This window comes from Lampetra planeri, chromosome 3 (genome assembly GCF_965212315.1).
Source record: "Lampetra planeri chromosome 3, kcLamPlan1.2.h2, whole genome shotgun sequence".
Classification (NCBI taxonomy): domain Eukaryota; kingdom Metazoa; phylum Chordata; class Hyperoartia; order Petromyzontiformes; family Petromyzontidae; genus Lampetra; species Lampetra planeri.
In genome coordinates this window covers 4,095,143-4,112,978 of record NC_136109.1, presented here as the reverse complement: position 1 = coordinate 4,112,978, position 17,836 = coordinate 4,095,143, and the positions used below count along the sequence as shown (strand labels likewise).

At 49.0% G+C, this 17,836-nt stretch overlaps 1 protein-coding gene and 1 long non-coding RNA gene across 3 annotated transcripts in view; both read left to right on the top strand.

Annotated features, from left to right (window-relative positions):
* Positions 1 to 17,836, top strand: part of LOC144736680 (uncharacterized) — an 828,508-nt gene that overhangs the window by 277,249 nt on the left and 533,423 nt on the right. The gene's annotated exons all lie outside the window — the stretch shown is intronic.
* On the top strand, positions 1,340 to 5,676 carry LOC144736632 (uncharacterized). Its single transcript, XR_013588789.1, has 2 exons — positions 1,340 to 1,514; positions 5,630 to 5,676. It is a non-coding gene; the product is annotated as an uncharacterized LOC144736632 (long non-coding RNA).

Below are 17,836 nucleotides of genomic sequence, written 5' to 3'. Positions count from 1 at the left end.
ATTGGAACAACATAATGAGAAGTAATTGGGATGTTAATGCTACAGCATAAGTTTTCTTGATAATCTTATCATGTTTACTGTGCATAGATAGCAACTTCAGGTATATCACACATTTCAAACTGGTTTATTTTGTACTTCAAGTGGTAATTCTGCATTTTTGGGTTTATATGATAAACAGGTTTAAAAGTGCAAAATTCCCTATGGTTTCCCTTTTTTCAAAATGGGCACCTTTAGCATCATTTTTCTCAAAAACTGCAAGGTTGTGTGCGGATAACTTTTTCCTAAGGAATCTCTATATGTTTCTGATGTTAAATATTAAAAAGGTAGGTAGTGCCCCACTTGGTGGAACGAAACCCTATTTCTAGGCCTCTTTTAGGCTACCGACAGCGGCCTACTACTGTAGAGTCAATAGATACTACTACAACACAGAGGCACGACGCTGAGGTGAATTCTGAACGGTTTGATGTCCTCTTCTCCCCTCTCCACCTCAACGTGTGCAGTTACTACTACAGAGACAGTAGATATTGCTATAGTCAGCATAAACTACTGTAGAGTTAGGAGATACTACTACGGTCAGTAGATACTACTGTAGAGTCAATAGATACAACTACAGAGTGAGCAGACACTGCAATAGAGTCACTAGACACTATTGACTCTATTGTGTGTAGTGTGTGTTGGTGTATGTGCCTACAAAATACATATTGGCTGCGGGGGGGGGGGTCGACAATTTTTGGAAACCTTTTAGATCAACTATTTACCCCCCACTTTCTATGACTTTTTGATTCTGGACTTCTGCAAGCCTCTTTAATATTGTTGATGGACAAATGGAATGCCGGGCTTTCACAATAGCTCAGTATTTGTGTGTGTACAATCTTGATTTGAAGCTTGTGTATGTACAGTATATGTTATGTTTTTAAGATACATTTTGAAATATATTTTTCTCCCGGGTAACGCCGGCTACTTCCCGCTAATAATCAAATACAACGCTGCTGCTGACGATGTTCCCGATGATGGTATTTATGATGACGTTGCTGCTGATTATCATTATGAAGTTGATAATGATCATTTTGACGAAGCTGTTGATGATAATTAGGATAATGCGATGATGGTGATGACAGCAATTAGGATTATGTTGATAGTTTTGACAATGTTGCTGCTGATCATAATTATGATGCTGATTATAACGATATTGCTGCTGCTGATGATGTTGATAATTATGACGATGCTGCTGATGACAGTCATCGCTTGCTGATGATGATAATTCTGAAAACGCTACCGAAGATGATAATTAAGAAGATGGTGATGATAATTTTGATGATTATTATCATCCTGCTGATTATAATCGATTCCAGGTCACTGCGTGGACGATGCCCTCCTCGTGTTTCAGTTAAAGCGTCAAGGCGTAGCCCCGCAAGTGCTCGCTCGCACCGCTGCTCGTGGAAGGGGCTTCACTGGAGGCAGCTCGAGAGGGCGACTGTTCGATTACTCCACGCTGACCAGATGCCCTGGAAGAGGTGAGCATACCCACACTTTACCCCACCGCACGCGACGAGACGATCATAGACTGGATGCAGTCTACCCAGTAGTCACGCTGCTAAGAGAAGACACGTTTTGACATGTTTTTCCCCCGGGGCAATGCCGGGTACTTCCTGCTAGTATTAAATAAACCCCTAGAACAACAACAACCCCGACGTGTCACGTCTGGCGCGTTGGTGCTGCTGCTTAAGGAAGCGCCGCCGGCTGTGGCCACGGCGCTCCTCACCTTGGTCCTCGTGCTCAGCCTGACGATGTCTCACCACTCACTCACCACTCACTCATACTCACCACTCACACTCACTCACCACCAAAGGCGTAGCTAGGATATTTTGCGCCCGGGGACGAACTATAAATATGGCGCCCCCCCCCCCCCCCCCCATTTAATCACATTTTCCTATTACATCGAATAAGGAATAACAATCTAAATTTTAATGAAACATTGTATTTAGAGCAAATTTATAGAAATTATATTACATGGCTCACTCAGTCACTGTCGTAGACTGGTTGACAGTTTACAAAATATTAATTTATCTTGATTTCACTGTCGCAAACTGGTCAATCACGTAAGCACAATCATTTTTTTTCCAATGTTTCTCTTTCAACGCTAAGAAGAGCAAGATTGCTGAGACGATCTTGTCCCATTGAAGCACGCAATTACGACAAAATAAGTTTCAATTTGCTGAACGACCGCTCACAGCTTGCAATTGAAACTGCTATTAATAAAATTTGCAATGAAATTAGCAAATTCGGAAATATGTCGTCTCCATAAAACACAATAAAACCAATAAGATCCAAAAGGAGTTTCTGGTAGAATTTCATTCCGGTTACTGAGCAGCATGTTGCAATCTTCAATTTCTGTGAAAAATTCGTGGCCATTGATGTCGGTGTCATAGAAATTTTGCAAAATCTGTGCAATTTCGACTAATTGCATCGACATCTGTGTCGAATAGAAGTGTTTTGACGTCCAGCAGAAATCCAAATTTTGTGTTCAGGTCTTTTAGTCGTAAAAACCGTGTTGACATCTGTTGACATCGATAAAATACGCTCTTCATAACGCGCACAATTGCTTCTTCTGCTGAAAGTCCTGCATCTCTTGCCAGTTCTCCTGGCATCTTCCAACGTCGCCTAATTCTTCTGTCCACATCGATCCCCCAGGCTGTGCATCTTGTTTTGGCGTTTTCTACAGCAATTTGGCTCAAATCATCACGAAGCTTGACAAATTCATACTCCAAAGATTCAAGATCAGTTGCTGCTTCCTTGAAATTCATAGTAGGATCCTGTAAGCGCTTCTGAACACGATCAATTTTTCCAAGAATGACATTTCAGAAATGTAATAAAACTATGAAGTTAAAATTGAATACGCATGCCTGTAACTGTTCTGCATCACTTCTGGTTTCAGGCGTCATAGTTATGTCCTCCGATAATTTGTCTAGCAGCCCTACTAGTTCATCCAGTCCTTCATAGATAGCTTTAACAGCTTTTGATCGTGCACTCCAGCGTGTTTCAGACTCCCGCTTTACTGTGATGGGCACAGCTTTTTAAACTCTTCCCAACGAATTGTTGAAGGAGAGAAAAACAAATATATACTTTCAACTGTTCCAAAAAATATGACGACAAGTGGATCCCTTTAGCTGAATGTACTCCTGCTAAGTTTAAGCTGTGGTTGTCACAGTTGACAAACAATGCTCTGTGATTTTTGTCACAAATTCGTTGTTGAAGGCCGGATATATTCTCAGTCATCACAGCAGCATTGTCGTAACATTGTGCTTGACAGTCGGCTAGAGGTATGTTGTCAGATTTTAGTCTCTCGACGATGACTCTTTCTAGGCTTGCTGCATCTTTTGCATTTATATCGATATAACCTAAAAAGTATTCTTTCATAGTTACTTTTTTAGTTTGAAAATCCACATCCACAAATCTTATGACATGAGAAAATGTAATTACATGACATGTAGGCTGTGTGTGGCGGGATATATAAACTTTAGGTTGCGGTGTAGATTGTGCAGTAGTTTCAGGCTGCCACGCCCGCCGCAATAAGTTATAATGTAACGTTGTAAGCCTCATTTTGGCGCCCCTTTACCTTGGCGCCCGGGGACACATGTACCCCCCTGCCCCCCCCCTAGCTACGCCTCTGCTCACCACTCACACTTACTCACCACTCACACTAACTCACCACGCACCACTCACTCATCACTGACTCACCACTCTTACTCACCACTCATACTTACCACTCACTCACCACTCACACTCACTCACCACTCATACTCACCTAGCCCTTACCACTCACACTCACTCACCACTCATACTCACCTAGCCCTTACCACTCACACTCACTCACCACTCATACTCACCACTCACACTCACCACTCACACTCACCACTCACTCATACTCACCACTCATACTTACCACTCACTCAACACTCAACACTCACTCACCACTCATACTCACCTAGCCCTTACCATTTACACTCACTCACCACTCACACTCACCACTCACTCACCACTCACACTCACCACTCACTCACTCACCACCCACACTCACCTAGCCCTCACCACTCAACACTCATCATACACCACTCATAGCCCTCAGCACTCGTGGTCAGGCTGATGATGTCTCACCACTCACACTCACCACTCACTCACACCACACACTCAAACTCACCACTCACCACTCACTCGCCTAGCTCTCACCACTCACACTCACCACCACTCACCTAGCCCTCATCACTCACACTCACCTAGCCATCACCACTCACACAGCCCTCACCACTCACACAGCCCTTACCATTCACACTCACCTAGCCCTCACCACTCACCACTCGTCGTACACCATTCATCTAGCCCTCACCACTCATACTCATCTAGCCCTCACCACTCACACTCACCTAGCCCTCACCACTCATACTCACCATTAAAACTCACCACTCACTACTCATCTTACACCACTCACCTAGCCCTCACCTCTTATTTTACACTCCTCACAAGACACTCACACTCATCACACCACTCACCAGATACCAGTCATCACCCACCAGACATTGACACCACTCACTTAACACTCACTAATCGCTTGCCACTCACCAGATACTACTCACCCCACTTACCAGGTACTACACTCCTGACACCACTCACATAACACTCACCAGATACTATATTGAACCAAGTAGGCTTCAAAGCGATCCTTCATCGTGATTACCCATGCTCTATCCACTAATGAATAACAGCCTTCTCAAGCAATAATTTTCCAAATCAATTTAACAACGCACATATATGCACACCGCATGTACAACGCCTCTCAACCTCATCCAGGCCACGAGCTCAGACATAACTTACATTTGTGACCATGTTGTATTTATAAACCACAACTTAAAACAATTCGAAAAAATGGCCAACCATAGTATAGAGGTCAGCTGTCTTGCCTCACGGCAGATGTGGAGCGTACGTTCACAGGAAGTTTCTGTTTTTTTATGCTAATTTTGGTCACGTGACCAGGAAGTTACGATTTTAGATTTCCACTGTACCACGCGGGCGTCGGCCATTACACAGATAAGTCAAGATGGCGGCACGCATCACATCTCAATGAGACCACAGCCGCACTTGTCCATTGTGGGAGCTTAAGAAGCATTGTCTGTAAGTTGTTTATATTCCTATAATATTGGCAATGCTGTTGTAATGTTGGAATGACCGTTATAGTGATGTAAATGCCTTTATGGTGCCGTTCAGTTGTAGTAAATACGAGGCCTAGTTAATAACGAAGCCTGCGACTTTCCTTATTGTGGATGTTACTTGTGATTTAGTAGGTTGAGTCAGACTTGTGCCTATGTTGCGATCCTGAGAGTAAAGATGACGAAGTATCTCATCCACAGTTTAGTGTTATGTGTAATGCTGTACATTTGGGGTGCAGTGGGATGAATACACGATGTTCCTGTATGCAACGCACCGGCTTGTGCTTTGTCTAGTTGTTCAGTGGTAATGTAGGGGCCTGGTCCGTCCAGGATCTATTGTTATCTAAGACAATGTTCTGATGCTGTGGTGTTCATTGTGTGGGTGTTTCCGGATTATAACAGATGCTGTATCTGTTTTTTCTCACCAGTTTTACCTTGTTACAATCAATAAATGACGATTGGAGTTGGACGTTCATCCTGGCTCCGAGGGTTTATTGAACGCAAGGTTATCTACTCGACTAGCGGTGCAACGCAGCGCACAGCGAGGCCGAGATATCAGCCCTGTCCCTGCGTAAGGCTCCCCGGGGCATACGGCAGCAGTGAAGACTGATGACTGCTCCACTGATGAGTCCTCATAAAGACGAAGCCGGTCTACAGTTGTGTCTTTGTTTCACTGCTGCCTGTTGGTTGGCCATAATTTCTAAATGTTTCAGTTTGTGGTCTATTATAACTACGTGGCCACATGTGCAGTTCTTTGTGCACATTAGCGAAGTGTTATTGAACACAGCTAAACAGCTGAATATTGCATCAGACAAAACATTCCCTGTGCGTCTATCAGTGACGCCACATGCAGTGACAATCCCAAGTGTGGAGAGTAAACTCCCAAAACACTGTCAGTGGGCATTTGGGCCTCTTAAGAGTCTTGAGTAGAGTCGACCCGCACACCTGTACACAGGTACACAAGGGAGACCATGCAGCTTCACTGTGTATCTGTACCCACACACCTGTACACAGGTACACAGGGACCATGCCCACACACACGGTGCTGGGTGTGGTTGGGCTGCAGGGCGGCTCTGTGTGCCGAGCGTCTCAGGAACCCGCGAGCGAACAACACCGCCACTGTCGGAAAGCCCCCAACTTTACCTGCGTGCTTGGGTTCCGTATCCGGGCACTGTGCGGAACGCGTTAATTTGACCTTTACACCAGTCGTGGTGCTGTAAAGTCAGAATCTGTATTTATTTAGAGTGGAGGAATCCGATGAGCTTTGAAGCTCTTTGTCACAGATGTCCAGTATGGGCGGGTCAGCAAAGTGAGCATGCCAGTGGGCACCCAGCCTCCGTGTTGAACGGGTTCACGAATTTCCACTGCCGACTCAGAGCCACCTATGAAGATGAGCGCCACACCGTGCTGGTTGAGACGAGAGACAGTTGAAGTCGTTCACTTTGACTTGTCTTAGTTTGCCTCTCTCAGAATGTGAACGGAACTTTGAGAGCGTCCCTATGCGGCACAATTGTTAGCTACACTATCACGGGTACGCAGACACAGGTCGTGATGCAAACAGCGAGCATCGTTACTTGCTCCATATGTTACATCAACAGGGAACCCGTTCAAAACGTGAATAAAAACGTGACTGCATCCTTTTACGAACAATTTTTTGTAATTTACCGAAGAAAACCCAATCAGTAACAGGAAACCCGAAGTGTGATCCACACTAAACTTGAGCTGCACATTACAGTATTCTTTATTTTAAAAAAAAATCATCTCGAAAGACATTTACCAATTTCAAAGCAATTATTTGAAAATTTGAGTTATTAAATGCACTCACAACCCTTACACTGGATGATCCCTAATGAGCATCGATGTCATCTCTGTACAAACATGTAACTGCTGCTAAAATATAAAACACCCTGCACTGTGCAGTGTTAATACAGCCATCATTACTCCACGCTACACACACCATGTATCACACTGTGTAAACACACTCAACATCACACCACACGACACACCATGTACCATACACCACACGGTGTAAACACACTCAAGTTCACACCACACTACACACACCATATACCACACAGTGTAAACACACCCATCATCACACCTCACACAAACACCATGTACCATACACCACACAGTGTAAACACACCCAACTTCACACTACACACACCATGTACCATAAACCACAGTGTAAACACACCCATCACACCACACTACACACACCATGTACCATATACCACACAGTGTAAACACACCCATCATCAAACCCAACAACTTCGTCAATGATGCTTCCTTAAAATAAAATATATAATAGGCGACGTTTCGGGCAATGGCCCTTCACTGCACAAACACCACCAGACCACGTGACCAGCCCGGGTGCTGCCCCCGCCCCGCGTCCCAGCCTGGAAAGCCCCTGGCAGGGAGCCAAGCGAAGTGAAACTCCCCGCCCCCCTCGCCGCCTCACTGGGCGAGAGACGCTAATTCGGCAGTGAGGATAGAAGCGGAGAACGAGCCAGAGCTCAGGAGAGAGTCGCCCGCACTGAGCTCATCGCTGCGTCGCCTACAGAGGCCGGGACAGGAGCAGCAGGAGCCGCCGCTGCTGCTGCTGAGAGGTAAGAGAGCTCTGAGTCGTCCCAGGTCGGGGTTGACCGAATCGTCAAACCCGGTGACCGCTTGTGCGCTGCGCGACTTTGAGATCTGCGCCTGAATCGTTGGGGCAGGAAGAGCTCCACTGGCAATCTTAGCGTTGACTTTCGGGAAGGTAACGCATCTCTCAACCAGTACCTCGCACAACCAGTACCTCTCTCACAGCCTCGTATCGGTGACTACTCGCTCGTTGCTCTTCTCGTGGTGATGTCGAAGTCCACCCTGAAGCCAGGTGAGAGACGGGAGGGCTCGGAGAGCAGGACGAGCTGGGGCAGTGCATCGTCTCCGCGCCACAAGGGGTAACTCGCTCTGGCCGGGCTCCGCGCTCGCTCCCGTGCGAGAGAACGCGCCTCGTCCTCTCGCTTCTCTCTCCATCGCTCACGATCGGACAAATCGCCAGGGCGATGTCTCTCAGCCTTTTCATCAACACGGGGATCTGGCTCATGGCCTATGGGTGGTCATTATGTGGTCAAACCTGCTGACAGTGCCGACTCAGTTATAACTGTGTCGCGATTGTTAACCTTGTGGGCTTTATTTATCCAATAAGACTCTTGCTGTGTTTAGTAAGAGAGACCTGGGGGTGTCTGTAATTAGGTATGGAGGCTGTTGTACAAGTGTGGTGATTTAGACGAGGTCGTTGTAATCCTGAGAGGTTCGCTGCGATGGTTTCCTCTCTCTCATGACGTCAGGGCTGGGTCTTTAACGTCCACGCGAGAGTAGACCACGCTGGGGGTAGTCGCGCCTGCGTTGAGCTCGGCAAGAGGAGCGTGGAGTGGGCGGCGGAGTGGCCGAGTGGGAACTCTGCTGAGGCCGCGCGCCTCCCAGGGAGGAGCCCCGAGGGCGGCGCAGCCCCGAGGGCGGCGCAGCCCCGAGGGCGGCGCAGCCCCGAGGGCGGCGCAGCCCCGAGGGCGGCGCAGCCCCGAGGGCGGCGCAGCCCCGAGGGCGGCGCAGCCCCGAGGGCGGCGCAGCCCCGAGGGCGGCGCAGCCCCGAGGGCGGCGCAGCCCCGAGGGCGGCGCAGCCCCGAGGGCGGCGCAGCCCCGAGGGCGGCGCAGCCCCGAGGGCGGCGCAGCCCCGAGGGCGGCGCAGCCCCGAGGGCGGCGCAGCCCCGAGGGCGGCGCAGCCCCGAGGGCGGCGCAGCCCCGAGGGCGGCGCAGCCCCGAGGGCGGCGCAGCCCCGAGGGCGGCGCAGCCCCGAGGGCGGCGCAGCCCCGAGGGCGGCGCAGCCCCGAGGGCGGCGCAGCCCCGAGGGCGGCGCAGCCCCGAGGGCGGCGCAGCCCCGAGGGCGGCGCAGCCCCGAGGGCGGCGCAGCCCCGAGGGCGGCGCAGCGGGGAACGGAAGCGGCAGCGGCGCCCTCGGGGCGCGTGGGCTCCACTTGGTGGGGGAAGACTCGGCCCCGTCCATACCAATGCGGAATTTCCATCTCTGGCTCAGGGTTGTAAACAGGAGATCACTTGAGTTTACTGGTAATAATCGTAAATTATGTAAGAGTACAGTAAACCCTCGCTCTGTGCGAATTCTGGATTCACGAGTTTCGCATTTTCGCGAGTGAATCGATGTAAACTAATTTCCTGTTCGCGACCCGCCCGACTGCTGTGTCCGCGAGTGAACGTGCCAGACCACCGACACCAGGGAGGTGACATCTGAAACTGTCTGGGAAGGTTCGGCTCGCCTCCTTGGCTGCCCACTTTGTCCGCGGTCTCACAGAGATCCTGCTCTGAACAACTCGCTACCTTGCATTTTACTTCATACATCCAGTCGACTGGTTTGTACATGTTGGTATAAGCGAGTCGACTGTGAGGTCCAGTAAAAAGAACGCGAATGCAATTAGGAAAATCGTTACTGCTAGCGCTCCCCAAATGATAACTGTGCATTGTTACTAAACACCGGCATCGCCAGAGGAGTCATCCTACTGAATTCACCACCACCACCTCCATCGTGGGCAAATTATCGTCATCAAATTACCGTCATCAAAGGTAACACATTGTTACGTATTATTTATTGCAGAAATTGTTATTCAACATTTACCATCCCCCCCCCCTATGTTCACTCGTACCAGGAACGTAACCCATTAAATTTGGGTAGGTAGTGATTTATGGATATGAAAAATTGGAATGTGATTGGCATTGGGATGCCAGGAGATATTTGGTGCATTCCCTTCAACGGTGTTTGGCACGTGGGGAAAATAAACTCTAGGACTCGGAGTAATTGCTTGAATATAAAGAGGTTCCACTTAAAAATCTGCACAGATAGATCCAATAATTAATGTCTGTACTGCCATCTCCTGGACAGTTTACAGATCAAGCCAACAACACATGGTATCCCCAAGTATTCACCCAAAGTAGGAACCAGGATCAACTCTAACTGACTACGACAATCGATGCAGGGAGTAGTGGGGTTCTATGGCAGTCGCAAGAACGCGTTTCTGTAGCGAGAACACGGCGCCAGCGTTCACTCAAAACGTGTGCATTAGGATTGGTTAATTAAGCCTCCTATGTCGAGTTCAATGTAATGCACCATTCTGGCGAATTGCCCGATGATGCTGGATCTAATTACCAGCGAAACGTCGTACTCAAAAAAATTGTAAATGTTGTGGATTCACTCTTCAACACACCGGTGGGCTAAAGTAGTGAACTATTTGTCTTTTGTCAATGTGACACTTTTCTGCTGATTGGCCGTGTCAGGTGGTGGAGGGTTATGACACATTTATAAATAACGCGATCTCATCCAAAAACGTTTATTATAAATAATATTGGTCGTGAAAGCCTACTTGTTAAACTAATTGCTTATTGTAGTCATTCCATTCACGTTTACCACACTAAACAATTTATATTTTACAGGGTAAGGCCCAATGAAGCTCTATAGCTTTTTTTCAGAAGCGACCTGGCCATACATTATTAAAGCTCAACTGAGTGGATTATCATCATGTCGAAATGTATAGCAGCCAAATACGCGAAACGCATTTTTTGAGTATTTGGAACTAGATAAAAATCCACATGACCATGAGGAGAACTTCAAATATACAGGCGAAACCACGACCTCCTGCATACCAGGCGAGTTAGCATCTTGCCATCGTGGTGCCATTTTTTACACTCCATTGTAACAGAAATGTCCACCTTAAACCCAGTGATTGCTGCTTTTAGTGGGGCATAATTGGGTTGGGCATCTGGGGGAGGGAGAGAGAGTGCTGGTAGGGCTGTGCGTGCTGATGGTTGGTAGAGCTGAGGGGTAAACCTGGGTTGGTAACGAGAGGCAGCATTGAGTGAGTTGATGGGCTGTGAAGGGAGGAATATCGGTCTTGGGTCAGGCAGGAGCAGATGGAGACTTGGGGAAGGGCCTGCGACACAAGGGAGACGATCTGTCACTGACCCCAACAACAAACCCGGATCTGATCCCAGCCTCATCTGAACTACTGAGATGACACGTGGGCAGTTGGTGCTACCAGTCTTCAATTAATCTACACTGTATCTGTACCCACACACCTGTACACAGGTACATAAGGGAGATCATGCAGCTTTACTGTGTATCTGTACCTAATCACCTGTACATAGGTACATAAGGTAAATCATGCAGCTTCACTGTGTATCTGTACCCACACACCTGTACACAGGTATACAGGGACCATGCCCACACACACGGTGCTGGGCGTGTTTGGGCTGCAGGGCGGCTCTGTGTGCCGAGCGTCTCAGGAACCCGCGAGCGAACGACACCGCCACTGTCGGAAAGCCCCGAACTTTACCTGCGTGCTTGGGTTCCGTATCCGGGCACTGTACGGAACGCGTTACTTTGACCCTCACACCAGTCGTGGTGCTGTAAAGTCAGAATCAGAATCTGTATTTATTTAGAGTGGAGGAATCCGATGAGCTTTGAAGCTCTTTCTCACAGATGTTCAGTATGGGCGGGTCAGCAAAGTGAGCATGCCAGTGGGCACCCAGCCTCTGTGTTGAACGGGTTCACGAATTTCCACTGCCGACTCAGAGCCACCAATGAAGATGAGCGTCACACCGTGCTGGTTGAGACGAGAGACAGTTGAAGTCGTTCACTTTGACTTGTCTTAGTTTGCCTCTCTCAGAATGTGAACGGAACTTTGAGAGCATCCCAATGCGGCACAATTGTTAGCTACACAATCACGGGTATGCAGACACAGGTCGTGATGCAAACAGCGAGCATCGGTACTTGCTCCATATGTTACATCAACAGGGAACCCGTTCAAAACGTGAATTAAAACGTGACTGCATCCTTTTACGAACAATTTTTTGTAATTTACCGAAGCAAACCCAATCAGTAACAGCGAACCCGAAGTGTGATCCACACAAACTTGAGCTGCACATTACAGTATTCTTTATTCTGGGGGAGGGAGAGAGAGTGCTGGTAGGGCTGTGCGTGGTCGAGCTGAGGGGTAAACCTGGGTTGGTAATGAGAGGCAGTGTTGAGTGAGTTGATGGGCTGTGAAGGGAGGGATATCGGTCTGGGGTCAGGCAAGAGCAGATGGAGTATTGGGAAAGGGCCTGGACTGTGAAATGACACAAGGGAGACGATATGTGTCACTGACCCCAGCAACTGTTGGGGCTGCTGCCCCGCGATTCCCCTCCCCCTTCCGCCTCTTCTTCTCTCCCCGCTGCTGCTGCTTCCCCTCTGTGAAACATAACTCTTGGCTGGCCCTTGGCCACCTCGGGTCATTCACACCCACTCTCCCCGTGCATTCCCTCAAACATTAGTAGGGGACTCCCTGCACACCACTGCCCACACTCAGATACGCACAGCCACTCAAACGCGACGTATCCGCTCTCATAACTCCACTCACCAATCACCTGCGCGTGATGGGGGGGTCAGGGGTCAAGGGGCAATGATGTCACTTGTACACGCGTAGCCGATTTGGGGATTGTATTAGAGATGATTTAAAGGGCTGTGGGGCAGGTATTCGGGACTGGTTTTAGAACAAGTGTTGCTGTGTACTGGGGAATTAAAGAAAAGGCTTTAATCGTTCTCCGGCCCCTCTGTGCAGTGATGAGCAACTGGTGACAGGATTTACGCACTACGCTCGGGCACAATCTAAACCATAGCCATATGAAATATTCCCACGTGTACCTGTGCGAGTTTGCCATTGCTCACCGTGGGCACACGCTTATCAGTTAACGCAGCGCAAGCGTAATGATAACCGAATGGAGGGTAAGATCCGCGCGTTAACCCGTCGTTCACACCTATGCCTACACGCAGCGCGGAGGTCAGGGGCCACAGGACGAGACGCGCACTCGCGGAGTCCTGCGGGCGCAGCGTTTCTTCCACTGGGACGCTGCACACCCAGCCACACACGTTACGGCGAGCGCACACACACCACCATGCTCTTCCCTCACACTCGTAGAAATCACATGAGGCTGTGATCAATTCCGATTTATTCTCGGCGCGTCTGCGAGTTACTCTCACCCGAATCAGCCTGGGTCAGCAGGGCAGGTCTAGCTTATCCCCCGGCCATCTAAACCCGATTTACCTCGCCTACTTGAAATTAACCTCCTTTCGATTTTACCCTAAATTCCAACTCTCCCTCACGTACTCACGGTTCAGCTCGGATGTATGGGGAGCCGCGAAGAGGCGAGGTTGCACGAAGTCCTCCTGGGGCCTGGCTGCGCTGCGACACGTCTCACGGACGTTCCAGTGGCCGGCTAGGTGACCACTCCGATCTCCACTCGAGCAGAAGAGAACCTCTTTCACTCTCCGTGCCCCTTTTATTGTCCTCTACATCAAAGATAATTCGGCGCCGACCCGCTGGCCAATCAGATCGCTGGGATTTCCTGCCGCGGGCCGTTGCTTTTCAGCTACGTCCGCATCCGGTTTGCTGCCGAGCGCCCGACCAATCAGAGGGACGGCCCCGTTTTCCCGCCGTTCGTGGCTCCGCCCCCCACCTACCTGCCTGCCGACCCGTGTGTGTGTCGTGTATGTTTTCTATCCGCGGTGGCTGCGTAGCCTCGTCGTGATCGTGCATTTCCACGCTAATTCACGGCGCCGCAATGTAATTCAGCCTAGGGAAAGCCTCAGTCAATTCCCTGGCCTCAGGGAAAACCGTGGAGAATGTTCCTCCTACGAGGGGGGCCCCTGGGTGAAAACCTGTGGGCCAGGCGACATCCCCGCAAGGCTCTATGTGGGTGTGTGTGTGTTTGTGTGGGGGGTTGGTGAGGGGGAAGCAGCATCGGCCCCGTCGCTTGGTGGTGGTGGGGTCGTAGGTGGGGCGCCCGCAGAGCGGCTTCGCGGCTGCGGCATCACACAACAGTCCGGCCTCTAATCCCAAACCTGGCTCTGGTCCGAGCCTCATGTGAACTACTGAGATGACACATGGGCAGCTGCTACTACCAGTCTTCAATTATACTACATTGTATCTATACCCACACACCTGTACATAGGTACATAAGGTAGATCATGCAGCTACACTGTGTATCTGTACCCACATTTGGACACAAGTACATTCTGGAGTCCATGTTGGTCATGGGTGTTGTTTGACTACACTTCACCACCCTGGTCAATGTTGGTTGGTTCAGGAGCTAGGGGTTGTGGGGAGGAGGACACAGCAGGTAGTGTGGTTGGGCTGCAGGACGCCTCTGAGTGCCGGGCTTCTCAAGAACCCGTGAGCGATCAACACCGCGACTAACGGAAAGCCCCGAACTTTACCTGCGTGCTTGAGTTCCATATGCGGGCAACGTATTGGAACGCGTTACTTTTACCCTCACACCAGCCGTGGTGTTGTAAAGGAGGCAACGTGCTGTGGGCACCCAGACTGTGTTGAATAGGCTCACGCAAAGCACCAACACCTTGTTACACAAGGCAGCCGTGGTAGCCTGATAATAGCCTTTCTTCTTTTGGAATTATATGTAGCCTCTTATTAGCAGTGGGTTTGCTATGGATACTGGCTCCCACCATGGGAATGTGGACTTCCACTCTTGGCTCAGAGCCACCAATGGAGATGAGCGCCACACCGTGGTGTGAAGCTACAGGGCCTAGTTGTGCGTTAATTTAAATTAATTATTCAGATCCACAGTGTTGCATTGCGATAGAGTGTGAATACAGACTGCGTCTAAACACAGTGGTGTGCTGGGACAAACAATATGAAGTGACTGGTGGCAGTGGTTAGCAACACAGATCACACCGCTCACCACCTTGGCCATCACCAGCACTGAGAGTTGTGGCCAAACATCCCCCATGGCCGACTCGGTATGGAGAGGCTTTAGTAGTAGACAGTGTGTTTATTTAGTAGTAGACAGACAGATTGTGCTTATTTAGAAGTAAACACACAGATTGTGTTTATTTAGTAGTAGACAGACATAGTGTGTTCATTTAGTAGTAGACAGACAGTGTGTTTATTTAGTAGTAGACAGACAGTGTGTTTATTTAGTAGTATACAGATTGTATTCATTTAGTAGTAGACACACAGATTGTGTTTATTTAGTAGTAGACACACAGATTGTGTTTATTTAGTAGTAGACAGACAGAGTGTGTTTATTTAGTAGTAGACACACAGAGTGTATTTATTTAGTAGTAGACAGACATAGTGTGTTTATTTAGTAGTAGACAGACAGAGTGTGTTTATTTAGTAGTAGACACACAGAGTGTGTTTATTTAGTAGTATACACACAGATTGTGTTTATTTAGTAATAGACAGACAGAGTGTGTTTATTTAGTAGTAGACACACAGAGTGTGTTTATATAGTAGTAGACACACAGTGTGTTTATTTAGTAGTAGACAGACAGATTGTGTTTATTTTGTAGTAGACACACAGATTGTGTTTATTTTGTAGTAGACACACAGATTGTGTTTATTTAGTAGTAGACACACAGAGTGTGTTTATTTAGTAGTAGACACACAGAGTGTGTTTATTTAGTAGTAGTCAGATAGTGTGTGTTTATTTAGTAGTAGTCAGACAGTGTGTGTTTATTTAGTGGTAGACAGAGTGTGTTTATTTAGTAGTAGACACACAGTGTGTTTATTTAGTAGTAGACCGATCTGTATCCACACTTGTACACAGGTACATAAGGGAGATTATGCAGCTTCACTGTGTATCTGTACCCACACACCTGTACACAGGTACACAGGGACCATGCCCACACACACGGTGCTGGGTGTGGTTGGGCTGCAGGGCGGCTCTGTGTGCCGAGCGTCTCAGGAACCCGCGAGCGAACAACACCGCCACTGTCGGAAAGCCCCGAACTTTACCTGCGTGCTTGGGTTCCGTATCCGGGCACTGTGCAGAATGCGTTACTTTGACCCTCACACCAGTCGTGGTGCTGTAAAGTCAGAATCTGTGTTTATTTAGAGTGGAGGAATCCGATGAGCTTTGAAGCTCTTTCTCACAGATGTCCAGTATGGGCGGGTCAGCAAAGTGAGCATGCCAGTGGGCACCCAGCCTCTGTGTTGAACGGGTTCACGAATTTCCACTGCTGACTCAGAGCCACCAATGAAGATGAGCGTCACACCGTGCTGGTTGAGACGAGAGACAGTTGAAGTAATTCACTTTGACTTGTCTTAGTTTGCCTCTCTCAGAATGTGAACGGAACTTTGAGAGCGTCCCTATGCGGCACAATTGTTAGCTACACAATCACGGGTATGCAGACACAGGTCGTGATGCAAACAGCGAGCATCGGAACTTGCTCCATATGTTACATAAACAGGGAACCCGTTCAAAACGTGAATAAAAACGTGACTGCATCCTTTTACGAACAATTTTATGTAATTTACCGAAGAAAACCCAATCAGTAACAGGGAACCCGAAGTGTGATCCACACAAACTTGAGCTGCACATTACAGTATTCTTTATTTAAAAAAAATAATCTCGAAAGACATTTACCAATTTCAAAGTAAAAGTAATTATTTGAAAATTTGAGTTATTAAATGCACTCACAACCCTTACACTGGATGTCCCTAATGAGCATCCATGTCATCTCTGTACAAACATTTAACTGCTGCTAAAAAATAAAACATCCTGCACTGTGCAGTGTTAATACAGCTGTTGGGGCCGCTGGCCCCCGCGGTCCCTCCTGGCTGCTCAAATATGTGGGGGCCGTTGGCCCCCGGGGTCTCTCCCTCACGCATATCCTATTCCGTTCGCGTTGCCACACCGCCCTAATACCCGCTAGGGTGTCGCTGGCATTCGAATGCGACGCCCCTACTCATCCAGCCTCACGCAGCGCTCCCCCGCTGTGAGCAAACGTACGCACAGCCACACACACACACGCAGCTCCGTGCACTCCAGCTCAACACTGACTACTCACGTTATGATCGCGCACCTGTATCATACACGGAGTGAACACACGCGCGCACACACGCAGCTCCACACGCGACACCCACTCTAGTGCCGCTCTGCGCAGCGCTCCCACGAGGCGAGCCGCTGTATACACAGCACCACACGCGTTCACACTTCTCAGCGAGATCACACGAGACCACGATCAGCTATTAATTATTTATTGTCTGCTACCTGGGACTTGTTGTTGAGTCAGTATGAATCGACGAGGCTGGCCTACGCTGATACCTTTATGCCTATTCCCGATTTATCTGCTTATGATCCGAATTCACCTTCTTACTCACAGTTAGGTGCCCACGGCAGTCCGTTGATCCCGTGCTCGCAGCGTACCTCGATGCGTCGCACGGACGTCCGGGTCGCTGGGCTGGAGAGCGTCTCGTGGCCTGATGCTGGAGCAAGAGAGAGAGATCTTCCGTTTTCGCCCCCTTTTTATCGTCCCTAAATCAAAGGGATCTGCTCCGCCTGTGGTGGTGACCCCCTCCCAGTTTTTCTTTAACAATGGGCGCGCGCCCGTTAGGGCGCGTGCGGCGGTTCCGGGCGCCTTTGCTATGCTAATCAGATGCGCTGCGTGTTGCGGCGTTTATTCTAATTATGCTCCTCCATCACAATGCTTATGCCTCTCTGCCTGCCCCGTCGATACTTGCGTGTGTGGGGTGTGTGGGGTGCGTTTCACCCGCGGTGGCCGAGTGGCCCCTCGCTGCGACCTTGCCA